We start from the raw sequence: 16,268 nt of genomic DNA on the forward strand, positions 1-16,268 counted from the left end.
GGCATCACACACACACACACACTGTGGAGGATTAAAAGACAATAACACTTTAATGATCATGAGTCACAAGAATAATGACAAAGTCCTGACATCTTTTAGAGATTTGTCAAATATTTGTCGGCATCAAAGTGCAGATGCAGGAGATTTCACAGTTTGTAAATGATTTCAGATTGACAAACAAAAAAATACTGATTCTTCTGTTTTTCTATAACTTGCTTCTGCATTGACCTCCGTCCCACTGCTGATAAACGAGTGCAGACTGATGCTTGAGTCTCTGTCTTAACTCCATTAACCTGTCTGTGTGTAAAGGACAAAAGAGGAGCCCATTGATTGTGCTTTAATCTTTCACTTGAAACCTGCTCTCCAGCAAATGGTATAATTAAATTCTAGAGCTTTTATTAAAAGTAATCCAGTTGTTAAAATGTTCTGCATGTCATTATCCTCAAATGAAGTCAGAGTGATGTGAAAAACAGAGACTCAGCCTTAAATATGTGATTTATACAACAGATGGCATTTTCACAATCACCTCACAACAATATCCTTCTGACAAAATCACTGTTTGCAATCTGATTCTGGATGTTTTTCAGAGATAATGATGGACTCATGCTGTCATCAGATCACATTTCCTGTCCTGCTGTCTCTGTGTGAGTCTGTCAGCTGTGATCATATGGAGTTTTTTTTATCTCAGATGCAAAGCACAGCTGCAAATGTTGGAAGAGAAACTACAGGCAGCATCAGGTCGAGCAACACCGTGACAGCAACATCGCCGTCTGAATGTCAATGAAGTCATAAACCTGGATTAAAGGCAAAACTGACGAGAATTAAAAATATACAGTTAAAGGTCATGGGTGATCTGTTTTGTTCTTGAAGGCAAAGATAAAAAAACATCCTGATGCTGAGGCTGTGGACACAACAAAACATCCCATAATAACCACAATCTGCTGCAGGAGCTGGATAATGATTGTGTTTTGCTCTCATGTCAAGTCGTGCAAACACTTATCGTTGTAATGTCAGATATTATCCATGACAGTTGTTATTTTGCCTTTGGTGGGAAATAAAAAGTATTGGTTGAATCTAAAAAACAATGAAATCTTTTCATCAGCCCTCGCTGCGACCACTCATACAGAAGTGCTGTTATAATTCTAATTTGCTGAAGTATGAAGCGCTGGTTTGTCGTATCACTCAGTGCAAGTCGACAGGCTGAGAGTTTTTCCTGAGGGTCGGAGGCTTTGCTCTGAATAATGATGTGGAGGCAGATGGTCTTTGTCAGACACACTTTCTCCTGTGGCTCTGGAGACTTTACAACATTAGTCTGTCACTACAAAGTGATCGACAAGACAAGAGCAACAAATAATAAATGATATGAAGTGGAGCTTTATTGCTCCCCTCTGTGTGTCTGTGCTGTGTGGTTAGACCTCACTGTTACTGCTGCAGCAGCAGCTTTACAGGTGAGACATTCACTAATCTGCTCCCAACAATCCAAGCAGGACCTGCCATCTGTCACACACCAACCTGCCGAGGCCGTTCAGAGACTGCTCAAGTGTCCCACACTTAAAACAGGAGACAAAAAACAGGTCCTTCTGTTCAGTGCAGCTCTGCTCAGCACATGAACTGGACAATTATTCAATATCAATGGATATCTAAATACACATTCCTTCAATTTACCTTTGAGGTGTGAAATGTTTCTGTTTCACTAGACCATTGTTTTTTATTGCACAAGTTATATTTGTATAAATCCAAAGAATATCCACCCAACTTTTGCCTTTATTGTCTAACACAACAACTCTTTCTATTCTTTTCTATATTTCAGTTTAAATGAGGAAAGATCCACAATCCCAATCCAGAGCCACTTAAGGACTATCATCTAATCATCAGGACAGTTATTCATTATTAATTGACAATAAACTATTTTCACTTCTCAGAGATGCAAAAAAGATGCAAATCTTGTTTTGATAAATCTGACTTAAAAGGATTCAGAAATTGATAAAATTGCATGTTGTGATTCGTGTGTTGGTCCTTACGCAGTTTTATTACAAAACAGTAACCAACATCACTCACAGGGTTTAAATATTTTCAACCAAACATGAATCATCCATGAGTCTGTCTGTGACGAGACAGAAACCTGGTCACAGGTCAGTCGTGTTATTATTCACACAGATTTTATCCAGTTACAAAGTTTAAACAGCGTAATGTGTGAGCTCTTAAACATTAAATGTATCATCTAGTTTCTGTGTCATATCAAGGTGCGGGTCACAGTGGCTTCAGATGTCCTTCTCAGCTGCTGCAGGTCAGAATATTTCATATTCCCTCCAGCTTGTTCTGAATCTGCCCCGAGGTTTTCTCCTCCTGTAGGACAAGCCTGAAATACCATCTGCACATTCTGAACCACCTCATCTGTCTCTTCTCCACACAAAGGAGCAGTGGTTCACTTCACTGAAGCTCCCCGTGGACGTGTGTTCTCCTCACCTTCTCCCTGAGGCTGAGACCCACACTCTGCCAAGAAAACTTGCCGTGCTATTTTGGACTGAAACGTAGATCAACTGGTAAAGTGAAGGAGTCACTTTCAGGCTGCAAAAATCTAACAGATTCATCACAGAGACAAAAGCAGAGGAACTTTAGAGCAGTGATACTTGACAATGTTCATCATGACAGAAGAACAAATGATCTGATCCACAAGGACAACGTAAAGATTCTCTTCTTTGAACTGTGACTTCCAAGTATTTATGCTGCTAGATCTTTTCATCATGAAAAGTACTGATGATATTGACCTGAGCCAAAAATTAATTAACAAACCACAAAAAGTTAACAATGCTCTTTTTAAGTATATAGACGGACAAATGAGTCACAAGCTTATGTTTGACCTTTGCGCAAGATGGCGCCGCCATGTGTTGCTGGCTGTCGTCTGCTCCTACAATGGCTGATATTTCTGTTTATAACACTAAGCACTAATCAGATCGAGTCTCTGCTGGTGTATGATCGCCAGGGTCTTGTGGATCTTCGACATAATGTCAGACAACTATGTGCATTTAAGCATAGTGGGCAGAAAACTGTGCCCCCGCTACTAGCGGGGATCCCGACTCACCTGTGCCGGGCTCTCGCTCCACTTCCTCGGCGGAAGCGTCTCTGGCTGGTGAAACTGAAAATCTGGCTGGTACAATCTTCGTCCGTTTCCCGGACAGGACATGGACATATTCATCCCTTCGCCGTGCCTCGGCGTTTCCTGGATCCCATCGTCGCCTGCCTTGTACCTGTCACCGGCTCATTTGAGGGACTCCGGCCCCGTTGCATCCGCCCTCCGCGACTTTCTCAGCGCGGCGTGAACCCCTGGCTTCTGAAGACGCTGCCATGGGCTTCGCAGTCTGCCGAAACGAAGCCTCCGGCTCCTGCCAGGTTCGGCCTGGTGAACGCCAGATCACTGGTGAACAAAACGTTTATCCTGAGGGATTTCTTCAACTCCCGCTCTTTGTGACAGAGACGTGGATCGGCGCCGGTGAGTGCAGCCCTCTGATCGAACTTTTACCGACTGGCTGTTCTTATTTTAACTCCCCAAGGTCGTCGGGTTGTGGAGGAGGGACGGCGACTGTTTATAAAAATGATTTTAACTGCAAGCAGCGCTCTTTCTCACCGTCCTTTTCCAGCTTTGAAGCAAATGTATTTGAGGTGGGTCGCTCTGATCCGGTGCTGTGTGCAGTCATCTACCGACCGCCCAAATACAATAAAGACTTCTTAAATTACTTTTCCGATCTTCTGGCTGAAAGTATGATCGTGTCCTCCTTGTAGGGGATTTTAACATTCATGTGTGTTGTCCTGACAAACAGTTGGTGAAGGACTTTTTAAGCCTCTTTGACTCTTTTAATTTGGAGCAGTGTGTGTCTGGCCCCACACACGAACATGGACACACCCTAGACGTCGTCCTGTCATGGTCTGTCTGTGTCAAACGTGGAAATCTGTGACAATGTGTTCATGGATCATTTGCCAGTGCTGTTTTCTCCTGCGCTGCAGTTAAATCTGGCGCTCCTGCTCGCCGCCGTCTGATTTTTAACCCTGTCACTGCCAGTCAGTTCTCTGCTGCCTTTAACCAGCGTTCTGACTTAACCTCCGCAAACATGGAGGTGCTCAGTTCCTGGTTTCACTCCTCCTGCCAAATCATACTAGACTCTGTGGCTCCATTTAAAACTGTGCAGCCCAGAGCTAAACCTGAGCCCTGGTTCAATGTGAAAACTCGTGTAGCCAGGCAGGATTGCTGCAAAGCTGAAGGCAGGTGGAAAAAGGACAAGCTGCAGGTTTCTCGCCAAATCCTAAATGACTGCTGGTGCTGCTACCAGAACACTGTAAAAGAGACCAGAAGAGTACACCTGTCAGACATTATTGAATCCAATTCTCAAAACCATTGAATCTATTCTTGGCTCACCTCCACCTGCTTGCCCAGAGGAATCCCCTGAAATGTGTAATAGCTTCCTGAATTTCTTTATTGATAAAGTTGCTCTCATCACCACACCGTCATCTGACCCCTCTTACCATGTTCTTTGCTCAGCTGTGCTTGATTCCTTTGAGCATGTGTCTTTGATTGCATTAGAAAAAGTGGTTGGCCAGATTAACCATCAGGTTCTCCCTGTGACACTGTCCCACCTCACTTTTTTAAAGAGGTTTTCCCCTGTATAGGGCAGTAAGTTCTGGCCATTAGTAACAGCAGCCTGTCTTCTGGTGTTGTCCCCAAAGTTTTAAACATGCTGTGGTGTAACCCCTGCTTCCTGGATGAGCATGATATCCTGGAGGTTTTCCAGTCTGGTTTTAAAACAATGCATCGTACGGAGTCAGCTTTACTAAGAGTATTTAATGACATCCTTGTGGCGGTTGACTCTGGTCACCACAGGGTCCTTGTCCTGCTGGACCTAACTGCAGCGTTTGACACTGTAGACCACAACATTCTACTGTCACGCTTGCAGCACCTTGTGGGCATTCGAGGTAGTGCCCTAAATTGGTTCAGATCGTATCTTGAGGGAAGATCTATGTGTGTACGCCTTGGTGGCTCGGAGTCCTGCTCTGCTCCGCTGTCATATGGGGTTCCACAGGGTTCAGTTTTAGGGCCCCTGCTTTTCTCTCTGTATCTGCTTCCCCTGGATTCCATCCTTAGAAATCACGGCATTTCCTTTCATTTTTACACCGACGACAGTCAGATCTATGTGCCGCTGAAAAAGACAAATGCCTGTCTGAAGTCACTTGAAGACATTAAAGACTGGATGTCTCTGAACTTTTTAAAATTCAATGAAAAGAAGACCGAAGTGATGGTGTTTGGTCTGAGCGGCTCTAGTAACCCCCCCACTGACTTCGGCCCTTTGGCACAATATATGAAGCCAGTAGTCTCAAGCTTGGGTTTTAAGATAGACAGTGATTTTAAATTGGACCGGCAAATTGGTGCAACAGATAAGTCCAGCTTCTTTCACCTGAGGCAGCTGGCAAAGGTGAAGCCTTTTCTTGCACACAAGCACTTTGAAGCAGTAATCCACGCCTTCATTACATTTCGGCTGGATTACTGGAGTCAGCCAGTCCTCCCTCACACGTCTCCAGTTGGTCCAGAATGCTGCTGCTCGCCTTTTAAGAGCACGTAAGAGTCAGCACATTACCCCTATTCTGGCCTCCCTCCACTGGCTGCCTGTGCATTTTAGAGTCCATTTTAAGATTATTTTATTTGTTTTTAAATCTTTAAATGGTCTAGCCCCGCTTTACCTCTCTGAGCTTCTCCATCCCTACGCTCCTGCCTGGTGTCTCAGGTCAGCTGACCAGCTGCTCCTGGAGGTACCGAGGTCTAAGCGGAAGCTCAGGGGGAAAGAGCTTTTTCCATTGCCGGTCCCAAACTTTGGAAAGTCCTCCCGCTCCACATCAGACAAGCCCCCTCACTGTCCATTTTTAAAACTCATCTTAAAACCCATTTTTATTCCTTGGCTTTCAACTCAGCATGAGACTCTGCTCTTGTTTTTAGTGTTTTATTGTTTTTATTCTCTTAATATCTTTATTGTTTTAACATTTACTTTTTGTTTTATTTCTTTTCATGTACAGCACTTTGTCTCAGCTATGGCTGCTTAAAGCGCTTTATAAATAAAGTTGACTTGAGAGTTGAGTTGAGTCAGGGAAATGTGGACACTCCACCAGTCCCATGTGGTAAAGTGTGTGATGAGCCAGAAGTTGAAGCTCTTCATTTTGAGCCTCAGTCACAGTTTTCCACAGCCTCAGGGACAGAGTGAGGAGTGTGGAAAGAGCTCCTCATCATCGACAGAAGCAGCTGAGCTGGTTCAAACATCTGCTCAGGATGAAACTCCATGAATTCATATGACTTCAATGCAAATATTAAAATACAATAAATATATTATGCTGACTCAGCTCAAAGAAGACGAGATGGAACAGATCCAAACAGGATTCTGGTCCTGGTCTGAAGCTTAAATACCAGTGAGTTTGAATATGCAGGAATCACTAACGAGTAAACAGCAAGAGGAGGCACATCGATTCTGCTCTGCTCAACAGACTGTTTGGTACTCAACGGTGTAAGAGGAGCTCACATCAGATCTGATTAATTCCCAGATTAGTTCCTCAATTCAGGCTGTCATTGGTTTAATGTCCCAGCACTGAGCTGGAAAATGATTGTCTAGACGCTGTCGATAAGTTACAATCGAATGAAACATTTGACAAACACAAAAGGTTTGATTCTGATGGATTACAGAAGTCAGATTTCCAATATTTTATAAAAGACAAGTTGCCTTTGTCAAATCAACAATTAAACATTACAACCATTAACTAATAAAACACAATCTGCTCCAATAGTATAAGAATAAACAGTTTTTACACTAAGTCTGTGAATTGACTCCAGTTGCTCACTTTTGCCTAATTTACTGTATTTATTATTCATTTATTCAGCTTTTCTCTCACGTCTCTCACATACTTTGGAATACATGATCATCATTTGGTGCATAATGATGCTGAATTGTTTGGACATGTTTGGTTACAACATGTCACTTTTGCCCCCTCACTTTTCATTCAGCATCAGTCATTCACTCTTTCATTTTAAGATTTCTGTGTGCACTTTATGCTTTGGACAAAAAAATTAAAAGGATAAATGATAAGTTATTGGTTGCACCCGAAGCAAAACGATTTACACAAAATCACAGTAATGATATTAACAAGTTAATCCAAAAATGCACAGGCAATTTATTGATATCCCCACAGTTGTGGTCTTGACCGGTCTTGAAATAAAATCCAGAGTCCGCTTTGTCCGAGACCGAGACAAGACCGAGTAAAAATGCAGTCGATTCCGAGAAGAGACCGAGACCTTCAAGACCGATCTCGAGTACTATAACACTAACTTTTACAACAGTCCAACACATTATTATAAGATGTCTACTTGTAGCGTAGTTGGCTGTGAGGCTCGTGTTTGTAGCGCTGACTTCATTTCATGTAAGTTATCGTTTATTAGCTCTTAGCTCTCTTAGACTACCATGAAAAGCCTGGATTTCACAGGAAAGTGTGTGTCAATGAAACCTATACTGCCTAAAGTTACGTTGTGGTCCTGAATGTAGCTAGCTTGTAGTTTGCTGCCAGCCAGCTAAACTCGGTGTGCTAAAAACGTCCTTGTAAGACTTGTATGACATAGAGTTTCTCACGTGTAAGAGCTATTCACTAAGGTAAGAGTGAATATCTGGCCACTTGCTAATATCATCTAGCCAATCTTTAATGGAAGCTGGGTCAGCTAGTACTCATTTATTTAGGTATTGTTCACGGTCCTTAATCAGCAACAAAAGAAAATATTCAGAATTACTGGGTGGAGGACCGTGGACATACATGCTACTAGCTTACCTGTTGTGATGTTTTCTGACCCCAAACTGCACACTGCGCTAGGCTTGAAATGTTTGTGTACAATGAAAGGGTCTATACTGAGGGGAACTCAGTGGAGGGAAAAACACAGGAAGTGACATCATCTGAAATGAGACAGATTTTAAACCCCAATCAAAAAATGTATCCTCCACACAGATGTTTTAGTTCATTACTGATCTACAGTGCTTTTAATTAGCATTTAGATTAGAGCTCAGAGACAATGTAGTACAAAGTGGAGCACACGGTTAGCACTGTTGCCTCACAGCGAGACGGTTGCTGTTGTGTGTGTGTGTGTGTGTATGTCAGCTGGGATTGGCACCAGCAGCCTTGTGACCCTCATGTGGAGGATAAAGTGATAGACAATGAATGGATGAATGTAAATGATGTGATACTCACACACAGATAGATTTATGCACACTATTAAAAAGCTAATGAGTTTGACAAAGCTGTTCTCCAGTGCACATGACTGAGCAAAGACTCAGTGAAATGAGCTAATATTGAATCCTTTCTAGTCATTTTGATGAGTTTGAAAAACGCTATTGTAAAAACCTGTGACTGTTTTCCTTCACACTGTTTGAACACAGAAGCTCAGGAAATGATACAGCTGTGGTTCAGCATCATAGATTAGAACTGCAAACATCTTTCACTGTGATTTATACACTTTTACCTTAGATTGATTCAGTTTAAAAAAAACAAAATACGATGAAGTTAAAAACAAAATTCTGCTGTCCAGTGAAATGAAATGCTGTCATTTCAAAAACTGACACAGTCATTTAAGATGAAAATCCAGTCACTATATTTGAAACACATGGTGGATTTTTCTTTAAAAAGTATAAACAAAAGCTTGACCAATGCTTTTCTTGCTTTTTACATTTATTTTTATTCATATTTAAATGCTGTCAGGGAACATTATTTCTGCAGCGTTGTCATGGTTTATATGGTTTGGGCTGATTGAATGAGGTTTATATGAAGGACGTTACTGTTGACAAAAGACAAGAAAATGTTTTTTATGCTAGCTGTAGATAAAGATGAGGGAAAATTAATCTTTCTTTAATAAACTATTTGACACATAACTGTGCTGCTTTTGTGGCAATATCAAATGATTGAGGGCAAATATGTGAGTGGACTGAATTTGTTTGAAAATAAAAATGAAGCCTGGACGGCTTTCTAAAGACCCATTGACATTTTTAATTTGTTTTCTCTGTTTTTAGATACGACACAAACATGTTTTTAAAGAACAAAGACTTTTTTAGAGACTTGAAGGACGAACAGAACAAAAAGGTAAAACCACATGTGACGCACACGTGACGTCACATGACCACTTCATGCTTCAGTTATTCAGTAATAAGACATCAGATCAACACACAAGTGAAAACTGCTGCTGAACTTACTGCTGATTAAAGACAACACATTGTTGTTTCTGTTCTCAAATGCAATCAATCAAAGAAATCACATGTGAACATTCACAAACTGAAGAAGTGCTAAAGCATCAGGGTTTTCACACTGAACACATTTGGCGTCTACAAGGATAAACCTGACATAATTAATAATTTAAATGAAATTTAAAGTAAAGACAAAAGTGACTTATGTCTTTTTATGTTCATAATTAATAATTGTTTCTAGACATTCTTTCTTAGAATGTTATTTATTTATTTATTTATTTCTAGACTTCTTAATCTTTAAGTGTTTACCTTTAGCAGCAACTTTCAGGGAAACATTCACAGAATATTTCTCTGTTTTTCATCCTCTCTTTTTTATTCATTTTCATTCACAACATGTTTATTGTAAAATAATTTCTTATTTTACATTCCCCCATTTTAGTTTGATTGGCTTCCTGCTCACATTCATACCTTGTCTCCATGACAACTGAACTTCTCCATGTATCATTAGCTGGCAGCAGATGTTTAGGTGGCGAGTCATGACTCTGATGTAACACAATCATGTATATAGTTTAGGTTAAAGATATCTCTCAGATTCTCCATCTCTAGGGGGCACCACAGTGAGATTTTTATGTTGAATACTCTTCCTGACACAACCCTCCCATTAAGTACACTGCCCCCTGGTGGCTGGGGCAGTTAAGAGGAGTACCTCTGCCCATGACCTGGTGGGGACTCGTTCTCATATTAGAAAGACTTGACAGAAGCATATTTAAAGATTGTTTTTGGTGACATTTGAGTTGATTTTGTGCAAAGACAGAAGCTGAATGTGAAAGTTTATTAGTTTGTCATGAGCTCAGTTATTACTTCATCATTGTCACCGTTGTTTACTCTTCTGTTCTGTTGCCTCTTATTCATCAATCATCCACAAACATTAAGTTTCTTCTTCAGATTTCTGTTGAATGTTTGAATACTGTGTGTCAAAGGTCATGTTTCCCAGTGCGACTGTGGAATCAATTTTAAACTGTGAAAAGACAAAACAATAAAAGCCCCAGTCTGCAATCACAGCGTGATAGAAAACAGAGCTGCTGTAGGTCGGATTAAAGCAGCGGGGGACATTTTCTCTCCTGAAATCTTCTCTGATGTTTTCTCTTCATCACACATTTGGTAAAAGGTCACATCAATGTCCACACCAGTGTCCACATCAATGTCCACATCAGTGTCCACATATGTGTCCACATCAATGTCCACATATGTGTCCACATCAGTGTCCACATGAATGTCCACATCAATGTCAACACCAGTGTCCACATTAGTGTCTACATATCTGTCCACATTAGTGTCTACACATGTGTCCACATTAGTGTCCACAAAAGTGTCTACATTAGTGTCCACAAAAGTGTCTACATATGTGTCCACATCAATGTGCACATCAGTGTCCACATCACTGTCCATGTCAGTGCCCACATCAATGTCAACACCAGTGTCCACAACAGTGTCTACATATGTGTCCACATCAATGTCCACACCAGTGTCCACATATGTGTCCACATCAATGACCACATCATTGTCCACATCAATGTCCACATCAGTGTCCACATCAGTGTCCACATCAATGACCACATCAATGTCCACATATGTGTCCATATCAGTGTCCACATATGTGTCCATATCAGTGTCCACATATGTGTCCACAGGAAGGACTCCATTAACATGAAGTCTATGTTTCATGTTCATCTTTAAGTCACACTATTATTCTTCAGATAAATTGTTTTTTATTAAAAATTATTTTCATCAAAAACAAAAAAGCTACAAATTAAATGTGTGTGTGCATGTGTGCGTGTGTGTGTGTGCGTGTGAGTACACATTCTTAAACAACAAAAAGAAGAAAAATCTTAAAAACACCTCTGAGATGCTCAGTTTTCATTGAGATGAAAAAATACTTTCATAATTTAACTTTTAATCTTGATGAGAATTTTCCTCCGTGAAAACAAACGTGAACTCTTTGACACAAACAAAGAAAACAGAGTTTTACACATTCACTTTCTGTGTTTCACAGATAATCACTTCAAGAGTCAAGAACTTGACTCCGTCCTTGAATTATTTTGATTATTGTGGTTCTTTTCTCATAAGTTTTCCTCAATATTCAGTCCATTGTGTATTTATCATGTAATTGTTGAGTTTAATATGTTTAAAGATCACATCTACATTATCTTATGTTTGACTGTAAATGTATGAAAATTATAAAGAAACTAGTGCTGTCAAACGATTCAAGCGCACATCACTTGCCATCCACTCAGAACACAACGTTAGCTACTACTCTTTAGCACAAACAAGTGTGTGCAGCTTGCCTGTTGTGTTGTTTCCGGTCTAGCTAGATCTGGTGTGGTGTTGTAGTTTTTCTAATGTTACTAGTTGTTGCAACAGCATGTGAAAAAAAACACAAAGTTTGCTCGACCAAAAAGAACGTTAATCTCACGCCGTTAATAACACGTTTAACTGCACTGAAAGAAACATGGTTAATGAAAAGTGTTTTTAATGCGACTTTCATGTTTACTTACTTTACTGTACACTCGTCATGTTTTCTCTTTTGCCTGGAAACGATGGCTCCTGCAGTATTTTACTGTTTACATGGAAACATGGATTCTGTCACAGCGAGCGCTGACTTCATTTTTCACACTGACACACACACACACACACACACACAGAAGTGGTGCAGCTGGAGGATGTTTCTGCTAACAAGTGTCTGTGCTCTTGTTTATCAGTGTTGTCCATATATGTTGACATTCAGTGCAACAATAGCTGGAGTAGTTAATACTTTCCACAGTGTATTTTATTTATCTGTGATGTTCAGGCTTCAGGGAACATCTGTCCTGCAGCTCTTGTACCATCTACGTGACACTAATTGCACCCATTTCTTTTTTTTTTTGGATGCGTTCCAGTCGCTGTGTCCCTTCAGTTAGAGTCGTTTTGTGTTTCTGTTTTTTCCTGAGACACATTCTCCACTGAGGCGATCGTTAGAGTGAAGAACGAGCCTGAAGAAACAGACAATTTATGGAGATAAGAATAAAATGTCCTGGAAAACAAGGGATCCATAAAATCGTACGTGAGTTTAAACATGAGAATGTTACAGCTTTGTTGTATTTGAGATCATTTAATGTAATTTCATTTCAATTCAATTTTATTTGTATAGCGTCAAATTATAACATACATGATCTCAAGGCACTGTACATAGACAACATCAAGGAGAGCAGAGAACCCCAACAGTTCACACAATGAGCAAACACTAGGCATCAGTGGAGAGAAAAAACTCCCTCTTAACAGAAGAAGAAATCTCTGACAGAACCAGACTCAGAGATGTGCGGTCATCTGCCTCGACCGGTTGGGGTGAAAGGAAAAATGGGGGACAGAGGAGAGGTGGGGGACAGAAAGGGGGGAGAGAAAGGCAAGAGGGAGATGAGGTAGAGACAGAAGAGAGAGAGAGACCAGGAGCAGATACACAACAACTGTATCAAGTTACAAGTTTATACAGTCAATGATATCGACTTCTAATTATAGCACAGTAATAATGGGGATTATATGTATGATATTTCGTTGATTCAATTCAATGAAAGCTCTTCCTGTAACATTCATCATTCCAGTCAAAGTCACTTCAGATTCAGAATTATAATTATGAATATTAATGAGATCTGCAAAGGTTTTTTATTCTCGATTTGTGGATTTGTTACCATGATTCACATCACCTCACCTTAGTCACCTGATCGCTCAGAATTGAATTTTTTTCATTTTTAAAACTTGCTACTGTTGTGCGGTGAAGTGAAAGTTATGCATACAAAATTCCATTGTTACCATCCTGGATTACAATGGAACAGACTTGTGTCTGTGGATGACATGAGTCTGGATAATGACCTGACTGATCTTTACTCACTGACACTGACATGAACTGATTTCATGTCAGTGTTGGTGTCACGTTACTGTGGATGTCCACACTTTAATTGAGGCTTCTTCCGTCTTTAGAATTCACTTCATTTCACTTTTTGTGGCCAGAAATCCACAGACCCGTTCCCTCACCTGTTAAAGCTGCAGTAGGCAACATATCACAATATTCACAATAATGTGAATGAATGAATCTTAGACGGACTTGGCCTTCTTCTCCTTCTCTAAACTCTTAGACTAATGATTACAAAGTGAATGAAGAACTGCTGATGCTGGACAGTGATGTACATGGCAGAGTGGGCGGAGCCTCTTAGAGAACACATGAACACACCTGAGAGTGGGTCAGTGTAAACAGGAAGTTCATCATGTGAGAGTAAGAGGTTTGAGTTTACAGCTGATGTTTGATCATTTTCTAACACGTCCACACAGTTTTCAAACCCAGAAATGCAGAACATGACAGCACTGGGATGTATGGATACATCTGTGCATGAACATCTGTGCAGATAAGAGGGTGAACGTTGTTATTTAAACTCCTTCACACACTTCTCGACTGCACAAGTTAAAGAAAGCTTTGACATTTTTGGGGAATATAATTCACTGTTTTGCCAAGAGCTTAATGAGAAAATCCATTTTTATATATTCCCATTAATTTGAAGTACCGCCAGCAGCCAATCAATGTAACTTCCTCCAAAACAAAAGATAAAAGAGGGAACTATCAGAATCTCTCCCTCTCTCTCTCTCTATACACACATATGTACAGTATATATATATGTATATATATATGTATATTTTATATTTATATATGTGTATATATACATATTTGTATATATATGTATACATATATACATATATATATATATACACATATATGCACAGTGTTTTAGCCACAGAGGTCTTACTGTAAGTGAAGAGTTAGGGTTCATGAAAGCTTTACATTATAACCTCTTGGTGGCGCTAGGGTGGGATCAATGTGAAATAATTAGCTACAGTTGAATGGTGATTGAGATTTAGAGGAAGTTTATAGCACATTGATATATGAGTCACTTATTTTAATAACATATCAGTCAGCTGTGAAATGTTTTTCAGAAACCAGCTAAAAAAAACCAAAAAACTTTGAGAGTGTTTGTGTGTGCACTGATGATTCAGTCCAGAGTCTCCTGCTGCTTTTCATTAACTGCTTCACTTATATTCCTCAGATTTTAATCGTTCTTCATCGGAGTGGTTTGAACGAGCTACAGAGGAAAGTATTGATCAGAGCTGAGCAGACTCTATTTAACACTGCTCCAAATATGCAACTATCTGTCAGTGGGGAGTGAATTCAAAGCTTCCATTTTCCTCCCAGCTGTTGATGGTGATGTTTTCACTTCATGTCTGAGTTTGTTTCCTCTTCTCATCTATGACTCATCTTCCTCTCCTGCTGTTTTACACTAAAACACTATTCACAGGGTTTTTTTTTTTTTCAAAAGCCAGTTCATTAATGCAATTTTTTTTTTTTATCCACAGCTTAGAAAAAGTCTGAGTTTATTTAGTGTATTTATTTAAATGAATGAATGTGATTGACTGTGTTGACTGTGAAACTGAACATCCAGATTTTTCAAGTATTTCTGAAAAATGTCATTTGTTTTTGGGTGATTGACACAAGGATGCAATGAAAACAAGGAGGAGGAGGATGATGGCTAATGTAGTAAATAGTGATGAGAGGAGGATGAAGATTTTAATGTATTCATGTTTCCACAAAAAAAGCTTTTGGTTTCCTGTGTGAAAATCAATGTGTACTGTTCCTTTAAGACCAGCTTTGCCTTATATATATATTATTGTAACCATGGTGACAGAGATCTGGTCAGTCTGGTGCCATGGAGATACAGTTTCAGGTTCAGAAGTGTCAAGATACATCACACACACACACACACGCACAGACAGAGAGAGAGAGAGAGAGAGAGAGAGATCTACAACACTGAGCTCAACATTGATAATGAAAAAAAACATGTAGATTAATAATAATTTCCCTAATCTTTAGTCAAAGAGTTCAAATATCTCAGACAACAGACTTTGGAAGTCATTATCTTTCTTTTATTAGAATAATCATAGTTAAAGTTTCTCTTTTCAAAAGATCAAATGACATATTTGAGTTATGATCTGAAATTGTGGAGAAAATGCTTTTTCAGCAAAGTTTGAAACAGAGATTAAAAATCTGGGATTGTTATTCTCTATTCTGGGGGTGTAGGTGGGCTCTGGATAAAGGGGTAGTCACTTGGTTGATGTTGGCTGTACCCACATGACCATCAGCAGGGTGGACATGCACCTCGGCTCTCGCTGAGCCACTGTGGAAGGATACCGAGCCTAAAGAGTGAGGCTGGCTCCAACAGCAACCAACTGTCACTATAAACCCACTGATTGCAAGCAGGAAGGAAAGTCCTGCAGCGATGGAGAAGAGGTGAAACGACAGGTGTTAGATGGCACTGGGAGTCGCAGTCTCAACTCTACATATAGGCGGCTCAGACATGTTGGTCGTCTGTCTGCTGACCCGAGACAACAGCAACATTCGCCAGCACCCTGAGCACGGTGCGGGGTACACGCTCTACTGGTCTGGGAAAGGGAAAGATGAAAGTGGACTGTCTGGTGTTGGCTTTATGATAAAGACTTCCATTGCCAACAAGCTACTAAATCTCCCAGTCAGACATTCCGACCACTGTATGTCCCTCCGTCAACCACTGCACGAAGACAAGTTTGCAACCCTCATCAGTGCATATGCGCCTACACATCAAGCAGACACTCTGACAAAAGAAGCATTCTACTCAGAGTTGAGGAACCTCCTTAGTAAAGTCAACGTGGTAGAAAAGGTCCTTGTCATTGGAGACTTCAATGCTGGAGTGGGCACAGACTCCGATATGTGGCCGGGGTACTTTGACGACATGGGGTGGGTAACTGCCATGACAACGGTCGACTGCTTCTCGAGTTATGCACAGAACAGGGTCTTAGCATCACCAACACCAACTTTCAGCAGAAAGCACAGTTCAAGACGACATGGAGACATCCACGCTCCAAACATTGGCACCTTCTAGACTACATACTGGTGTGTCAGAAGGAGGTGCC

Source organism: Solea senegalensis, linkage group LG21 (assembly GCF_019176455.1).
Source record: "Solea senegalensis isolate Sse05_10M linkage group LG21, IFAPA_SoseM_1, whole genome shotgun sequence".
In the NCBI taxonomy this organism is placed as follows: domain Eukaryota; kingdom Metazoa; phylum Chordata; class Actinopteri; order Pleuronectiformes; family Soleidae; genus Solea; species Solea senegalensis.